The sequence below is a fragment of the Meleagris gallopavo genome, chromosome 22 (assembly GCF_000146605.3).
Source record: "Meleagris gallopavo isolate NT-WF06-2002-E0010 breed Aviagen turkey brand Nicholas breeding stock chromosome 22, Turkey_5.1, whole genome shotgun sequence".
Classification (NCBI taxonomy): Eukaryota; Metazoa; Chordata; class Aves; order Galliformes; family Phasianidae; genus Meleagris; species Meleagris gallopavo.
Window position 1 is genome coordinate 9,225,108 of NC_015032.2, and position 9,550 is coordinate 9,234,657.

Below are 9,550 nucleotides of genomic sequence, written 5' to 3' on the forward strand. Positions count from 1 at the left end.
CGCCGCTGCTCGCTTCGCTTCGCCTCGCCTCGCGCGAGTCCTGCTCCCGCCCGCCCTTCCTCCCGCCCGGCTCGAGCCGCCGCCGGCCAATGCGGGCCGCAGCGAGGAGCCGGCTTTAACCATCTGTTGCGAGGCGCCTCCTCCTATCGCTGCCGCCTCCCTTGCGGGGGGCTCCCGCCCAGGCACCCCTCCGAGGAGGCGACGAGCGAGGGGAGAGCTTTACGCCGCGCTGAGGTGCTCTCTGCACCCCCGGAGCCTTCGGGGGCCGCGGCTGTTGCACGTCTCCCTTCCCCCACGCTTCTCGCGCCCGGCGCTCCCATCCCCCCGTCCCCTCAGCGCCCTTCCCGCCGTCCGCTCGCCTCAGGGCGGTCCCTCCTGCGTGCCTTCGCTGTGAGGTGAGGGAAGATCTCCACTGGGACCCCACGCCGTCCACTGAACGGGTGCGACAGGGAGGTTTCGGGGGAGTGGGCTGACCGGCCAAAAGGAGTTTCGTGTGGGGTCCCGTGCTCCTGGGGAATAAAACCCCGGAGCCGACACAACTTCTGTACGTCCCACTTCACAACAATCGCGACTCTCCACAGGGGTGGCAGGAGCAGCGCGTCCCGTGCTGCTGGCAGGGCACGGCGCAGGCTCGGCTCTAGCCGTGCGTGATGAGACTTCTTAGGCGTCTCCTGTGGTGAAGCTGCTCCAGGAGAGTCAAGAGTCGCATTCGCTGTTTAAATAGTTTTGAGCTTTAGCCTTTCACGCCTCTAATTTGAAGGCTTTTCCATAAACGTGGACAACCTATGCACACGCAGATTCTCACTCCACACGATGGTAGCTCGGATGTTTGCAGCAGACACGGAATCTCCACCCAAAGCAGACCCATAGTTCCTGTTTCACTTCTCACTTTTGCATACCTCCTTATGGATTTGATACACACTGACAGTTTGGAGGAAAACAAATGCGTAGGAAGAGATTTAATCATTTCCTTGCTATAGAGCTCTCTGATCATGCTTTCTAACACATTCCGTACATTTTCAGCAGATTTCCCACTGAAAATTCAGGAGTAAGAAGCTAATTTTATTCTATACAGATCCCAGGCCAATATTTTTATGACGACGTGTCAAGAAAATAATGCAAATTCTTTTCAACTTTCACCAACTTAAAGCTAAGAAAACAGTCTTGAGATGCCTGCTGTAGGATGAAAAAAAAAAAATGTAATGCATGTGTTTAAATCAAGTTCTAAATGAAATTGTCTTTTTTTTTTTTTTAACCTGTCACATTGCTGTTTCTCACTAGAGTAGTTTCTGAGCAGGGTTAGGAGTTTGAAACCAGAGCATGGATGAAATGTGTTCTGTAGCTCTGTGTATTCTTGTGTTACTTTCTTGCATTTTCTTTGCCATCTTGAGACATTATTATGCAAATCTTAAGGTAATCAATTCTCATTAACGTGTATGTTATCCAGATCTGGATAGTCTTGCAACTGAATTAATCGTAAATCTTTTCCTTTTATTATAAAAGATAGATGATTTCTTATTCTACTCCATGCTGTTATAAAATGGCTCACAGTAAATGCCAGATTATTCCATATAGACAGTTTTCAAAAATAGGATGTTTCTTACCCATACAGAAGGCTTTATTTTTGCATTAGATTATCTCAATACAGTTAAGATTTGTTATGACAAAAAAAAAGTCTCAAAAATGTCAGAAATTACTTAAAATTCTGAAAATTACTTTAAATGTTTTGGATTTTTCTCATGAACCTCCAGACGGATGAAATTTTACCCTCATGTATGCATGTGGAATGCCTGCAAGTCTGAAGGGAGAGTTCATCATTACAAGATATTTTTAAAGAACAGTTTATATATAGTTAGAATTATCAGGGTGATGAATTATAGCTAGTGAATCTTCCATTAATCTTACAAGACTGTTCTCAATGCTGTTATCCCCATACGTATAAGCCTCATCATCATTAAGATACTGTTTTTTAAGCATTACTATGAGATTTTGTCCTATTATTCTAAGAATTTTTCTGTTATTTAATTACTACATAACAATTTAATATCCTAAAACAATTGTTCTAGGTACCAAAGACATGTATAAAGAGATGCTCTTCACACAAGTACTTCGCATGCTGTCATACGTAGACATCAGAGAAGGAATGCTAGGACTGGAACAATGCAGAGACAAACAACTGCCCCCTGAAACAGTGAAAATACAAATCATTTGTTCAGTTGTACAAGAAGTCTTGACAGAACCCAAAAGCATATAGAGGTAAGTGCAGTCCACTGATATAATAAAGAAAATACTATTTAAGTATAGAAATTATGCCTTATGTCTCCAAGTAATGCTTCTTCTATCTTACAGGAAAAATGCCATGTTAGTGGGCAGTTGCAAAGGCAGTTTCTCAGTTTTCTTTTATTTTTTAAGCAAACAAAAAACTTATTTCCCCCAGTTCATCACAGTTTTTATTACATATTTTGATCAATTAAAAATACAAAAAATTTCTCTGTGCATACAGTATCGTGTGTATCATGGATGTGATTAAGACAAGATTCAAATAGACAAGCAACATGCCATCAACTCAGGCATTTTCTTCTGATTTTCTCTTGCTGCTATGTTGGTATATAACCTTGAGCAATTTGTTGAATTTGCCTTTGCATCATTCACTCATCTGCGAAATTTGGAATACTTGAAGAAGTACACTTTATTAGTAGTAAGAATTCGTGAATGCATTTGTTAGCTAATTTGTTGTAAGTAAATAAGATATTTAAATATAGGAATCCAAACCACTCATCATAATATTTTTTCCTGCTTCATTCTAAGCAGTATAAATGTAGCAGTCTGTATTGCTTAACACAGAACTTAAAAGCTTGGCAATATATTTGTCAAATATCATAACATACATTTTAGAATCACCAAAGATCCTGTGTGAAAGTTTTTTTTAAGGGAAACAACACACTAATATAACACTAATCAGTGTTATATTAACAATATGTGGAGAGATAAGGCCTGGAAATACAGTTCAGGAGATCAAGGACCACGCAAACAGAATGGACAGTTTTTCACAGAAGAGCTTAGGTTGGAAGGGACCTCAAAGATCATCTGCTTTCACACTCCCTGCCATAGGGAGTGTACCTGATCACTAAATCAGGTACAAGACCGTGTTGCCAAGAGTCCCATCCAATCAGGCCTTGAACACCTCCAGGGATGGGGCACCTACAACTTCTCTGGGCATCCTGTTCCTGCACCTCACCATCCTCTCAGTAAAAAATGTCCCCTGACATCCAACCTACATCTCCTCTCTTTCAATTTAAAGCCATTCTCCTCTTGTCCTATCACCATCTACTGTTCATAAGCTCCCTTTAGGTATTGGAAGGCCACTATCAGGTTTCCCCTGAGCCTTCTCTTCTATACACTAAAAGGATCTCATGGTAAGGAACAGTCTATCTTCCAAAGAGTTCTGTATATTCTTCATGGAAAAAAAGATCTCAGTGCCCAATTATGGGAGTTCAAAGAAACTAAGGTCTGATACCCACAAGAAAACTTTTCAGAAAACTATTGGGTGTGGTTTTCATATTCATCAGTACATTAAGCTCAGAAAACATCTCACCATCCACACACTACATGCTTTTACTAAAAATTCTGACTTTAGAGAGTGCTTTCAGGACTCTTTCAACAAGAGGCTGTGTGTGCTCATTACATATAATTACTCTTCAGCTTTCTCCCCACATTGTTTATGTAGAGGGGAGAGAAATATGACCTATTAGGATGATGCTTCTGTAGAGTTAAAAATATTGATATCCATTAGGTACAATAATCACATTTTTCAAATCCCTAATGTCTTAGAAGATCCATTAGCCTTAATCATTCCAACACTTTTGAATGGTCTTGCCATCTGCCTTTTTCTAAATAAAAATATATCAAGTTACATTAATAGCATTAGTAATTAAATACTTGCGGGAACTCAAAAACAAACCTTAAGACCCAAATAATGTAAACTTGGGCCACTGATTGAGTTCAGGATCTTGCATTAGACTATTCTCTGAAGTGATACAGTTAAAAATACAAGAGTGATATTCAGCATGTAACTGCAAAGCTGAAGTTTTAAATTTTTACCATCTGATGTATGTTACCAGTTGAAAAAAAAAAAACCCTCAAGACTGAGTAAACTAACTAGAAATATACCATGCGGCCATACTCAGGAAAAAGCTGCGTTGCTATAAAGACAAAACAGATTTGTGGCAATGTTGTCACTTTTTGTAAACTGTTGAAAGCTAGGTTTTATTTATTATTTTTGTTATATCTTAGTAATGACTCAGGAACTGGTAGGAGAACGAATGTGCTGTTGTAAATGTTGCAAGACCTAGCCTGGATTTAGAGACTGTTGCAAATTTACTAAACAAACAAATTCATATAAAAAACTGAAACCAATCGGAGTGTCATTTAGGCACTGAGACTACTGAGAAAACAAAAACATTGATGGACATGGTTAACCAGTGCAAATGCCAGTGGATAGTAAGTGAAATGTTGACTTTGATTTTTCACGTATCTTTTGTTAACTGTGGCAACTGGTATCTATAATCTCATGTTTTCTATTCCCTTATTTGTAAGACATTAAGTGAAATGGATTATAACTCCAGTATTAATAGGAAGATGCTCAGTAATATTAATCTATAGCTTCTAGTGTGCTTTTCCATCTCTAAAGGCTCTGCAAACATTAATTAGTCTGTTCAGTGTTCAGATCTGGGAAAACATGCAATCCTACTAAACAGTTGAGCTTTATTGTGACTTTTAAAGCCTGAACTGTGCTTTGGGTTAGATGAGTGAGCATGTGCAGAGGAAAGTACTGTAGTGATATCTTTTGAAAGCACACAGTTTGGGTAGCTACAAGGAACATGTTTAATATCAGCTGTGAATCTTTTCCTTTCTCAATGTGCCAAATAATACACAGGTGTTTGGTGTATGATTTTATGTTTAAAACTTCATTACCTCTTTCTATAAGTTAGGCTCTTTCTTTGGTGTGTTAAATACAAAGGCAGGTAACTGAGCTGACACCGGGGTCACATCCTCAAATTGCTTCTGCTACCCATACTTGCTCAGACAGTGGGCAAAACTGATACTTATGGTATTGGTTTCTACATTTCATAATGCGAATTGAATTTTATTCACACTCCCTTTATAAAGTGGATTGATTTTCCCTTTTCAGTCCAGTGTATCAAAATACACTTGTCTGGATGCATTCTTCATCTCAGTTAAAAATGACCACCCTTACTCTTTGGCTTTGTTACTTCCTACAGCTTCTGCCTAAAGACAATGATTCTTCCTTTGTTAGCAAATAGCTTGAATGATCTGGATTATATTTATCCAAAAGTTACTCTTTTAAAGCTTAATTACAACATTAGCTACAACTGGCAACTAAACCAAATTTCTTAATTTGAAATGCATAGAATATCACGTTCTACAAGCATGTGTAAGTTACAGTGGAGACCTGCCTGTGATGCTATCTGAGCAATTGCAAATACTGTGTATCTGTTTTGATACAGTAGTACATCTGGTACTGCTAACAGAGCAGAACTTTTCAGGATTTGAGTGAAAGACTGTCTAAGTCACCTGAGCTAGGCTTCAGAAGCTTTTTTTTTCCTATCTCCATTAAGTTGAGGGAAAGCACCTTACGAAGAAGCAGTAAAAGAAGTCATTTCAGTGGGGAAAAAGAGACAGGAAGAAAGACCTTCATGTAGCTCAGAAGTTTCTGCCAAGTTGCTTGCTATAGAAGTTTCTGTAGACACACTTTGTAAGCAAAGATTGCTTGGACTCTAGCAGGGGACTGAACATTTTGTGAAAAGATATACAGCTATGCACTGCAGGACAGGGCTCACATTATTTACTGGGAGATGACTGGCTGCCTGCCAAGCTGAAAAACATTCCCTTGCTAGCATTTCAGCTAAAGAAAAAATAAATACCTCAATATTGCTCTATTACAGTGTTTAGACTCTACACTTCAGATGGAAAAATGAAATTTATTGCAACAATAAATGACCCTCTAAGATCTAAAATCTTCCAGGGCTCTCTCTCTAGTCCTTCCTAATGAACCTTTGCAATTTCACCAAAGTCAGAATCTAGTGTTTGTATCAATAGATCACGCCTGTGCATACATATGCAATGTGTGTAGAGAAGTGACATGTTTTAATTGTATTTTTAATGGGAAAACTCTAGTAATTCCATGAAATATACTACTGGTCTTGTGATTGATGATTTCATTTTGAACAAGGCAAATTAAAAATGAGTCTAAGAGCACAGTCTGCTGCATTAACTGTGAGATTACTCAGTGTTGCATATACAGATTTATGCATTGATCCAGTATCTAGTTTTGTGGGTTGAGTGTGCACATTTCTGGTTACAAGTGCATAGACCTTTCCCATTACTTTAATGTTTCTAAAGTCATACAAATTAACAAAAGTGTGATTTCTGCAGAATTTCATGGGAATTCTCTACTTAAAAAAACACACTTAAAAAGGTGAACAGTTATCATTGGGAATTTTTTCTTTCAGTACCTGGAAGTTGCATTTCTTATGTACAGTGCTAATGCAGGTCCATACTTTCGTTATTCATTGGATCTGTAGTTTGTAAATGAAGAATTGAACGCTCTGCTCTGAGTTTAAGTCTCCATCAGAAGCAAGCATTGATTGGCTACTGTCTTCAGTCACACAGGTTAACTCACACGTTGGATTTAAATGTTTTTGTAATGATTCCTATTAGATATCTCAGGCACAAAGATGTAAACAGTGCAGTTACAGGCCAGGCCACACAAGCATAAGTTTGTAGACATTAAGAAAAGAAGGAACCATTGTAAGCTCACCTGTTGTTCTGCAGACTCATGCTATATGGTTTTTATATACTGAGCCTTATAACACTCCCTGATCTTTGGAGTACACTATTTGAACCACTGTCAGATCTGAATTTAGCTACTAGTCTTTTGCTACTGAAAACTCTAACAGAGTTGTCATTTTCCTTTTTCAACTTTGTATCTGGACTCAAACTGGACCTGCAAGGGTGAGATACATTTCAATATGTATGAAGACAAATTTGAATCTTCAGAGTCTCAAGGGTGTTTTGACTTGAAGTTCGTGCTAGAGACCAGAGATTATGTGCAAAAGCAGAACTTTTAACATTTTAATATTCTCAAATACGTGCACTGATGTGTCTATGTAAATTTATAAATTTATGTGTATGTAAATTTGTATATAGGTAATAATTTTCCTGAGAAAATTATGCCTTTTTTAAAAGGATGCTCAAGTGTTGGGCTAAAGTCAAACAGCTTTAGCTGTAAGCTGAATTTCTAAGTGTAAAACATTATGATAAGTGTAAGACATTATAATAACACATCCTTTTTGCACATACCCTTCCTTTAGGTAGAAAAAAGCAGAGTCCAACACTGTATTACCATATAACTGTATAACACCATATTACTATGAAGCACAGAAATAATTTAAAAACTATTAGTTTTCTTATGTAAAGAAATTACAGTGACAGACATTTCTGCTCCCTCTATTGAGCCATCACATGCTATAGCCCTTACTTGTGTGACTCTTAAGGTTTTGCCTTTTAATTTTGTATTGGCCGAGTAGAGAAATATGGAGGGGGAAAGAACTGAGCTATGCAGCTTCTATGAAGCAGGAACAGCAAATGAGAAACCATCCAGAAGCTTCTATTATATGGTTGTTATGAAAGAAACTACACTGTGGGATAAATGCCCAGGCCATTGTTTAGTTTTTAACACATTCCTCACTGAAATGAAATCCTACCAAAGTTGAAGTTTCCCAGAGTGAAAAACATGGTTTCCATTTTCTTTGGTTTTTGCTAAGTATAAAAGTTTCATATGGAAAATTCACTGGTGCTGGAGGCATTCATATTAATCAGCTTTTACCAAATAGGGTTCTTTTCAGTATATGACATCATATAATATACCAAATGCTGTTCTTATAATCCCAGAAGTTACATTACGAAAGTTGCTTTGATATGCCTGGCACAGCAGCTGCAAGGATCACAATTTGGCTAAAATTTGTCTGCTTTCATTTTCAGGAGAAATGTACACTTAAATAGTAATAATTATTCCTAATATTTATTGATGTTCTGTGATAGTACAACTAAGAACAAACCGAACTGAAACAAGTACAACTGTCACATGATGTTTGCAACTGAGTAAAATGTGCATGGGAACTGAACCCTTGTAAGCTAAATGCATCAACGAGTCCATAGATTCAAGTTCAGCCGTAAAATAGATAAATCACAGTATTCTGGCTACTGAAACATAGAAAACAGTAAGGATATGGTGCGCAAAGGCATAGTAACACTATCTAAAGCAGTAAGGATTTAGAAAAGAAATTCAGATGTATTCTGCCATTGATCAGGTCGATTTATTTCTGGTTTTTAGTTTTCTGAGTTTTGATGTAGTTGTGATACTTTCTTGAACTTTTTTTTGCATAAAAAATAAATACTCCCTAAATGAAACATTTTCATTTGTGACAGATAATTTTGTAGGAAAATGGCACATAGGAAAACATTATTAAAATGAAATTTCTTACCCGTTTTGTATTTTGTTCCTCCTGAGAAGTAGTTATCATTTGAACTTTCATCCCCACTGCCTGAGCAAAGTGGTTGTATGTTTCCTTAACCTACACCTTAGCACAAGACATCAGAGAGCTGAATATGAAGGAGAATTGCTTATAAAGTGTATTACATCCTTTGTTGTGTTTCTCACTTTGCTTTTGCAACCTACAAAAATTACTGTGGACATCAAAGAATAGTTACATATAAATAAATCACCTGTATTTCCTTATGATCATAAAACTCAGAAATCAACTCCCAGTTTTTAACAGCTACTCATTTTATTAAGTGAGGTTGCTGTAGGGAGTTCCTAAGAGCTACAGTCTGAAAACGTAGATTATATCTGGTTGTGTTTGATACAATGTGAAAGTCAGTCCTCCTGTTTTCTGTGCAGCATACGGTATGCCCTTTTAGTGATGGTTTATATAGAGTAATGCATTTGAAGTATCACTTAATGTTTTGGTAGATGACATTTCCGATTTTCTGAAAAAGAGCAGCAGAAATAGATATACTGACTGTTTGCTGGCTTTAAGCTCGCTACATTCTAAAGTTCATCTCTTATCTCCCATTTACTGTTATATGCTGCTCTATGATTTACGTATTTCCCTGAATATAGTCTTTTGACAGTAGTAGAAGTCTCAGTATATGCAACTGCTGTATAAACAGCAAACACATAGGCTAAGATTATAATCAGAGACATTAATATATGTTAATTTTCTCTTTTTTATCTCTAAAGGTCACCATCAGTCTGCTTTAGGACTTCCCTGAACATATTGATTTCTGATGTTTTTAAAGCAGCTTAGGCACTTTTTTCCTGGAGTAGGCATAATCTGTTTTGCAGAGGTTTTATCTGGATGTTGTATAATCCATTTCACTCATTCATTCTAATCTTCACAGGTAGCTGTTGATTGCTGAGACAGGGAGAAAGAAACGTACAATAGAAAACCTGCTAGCAAAAAAA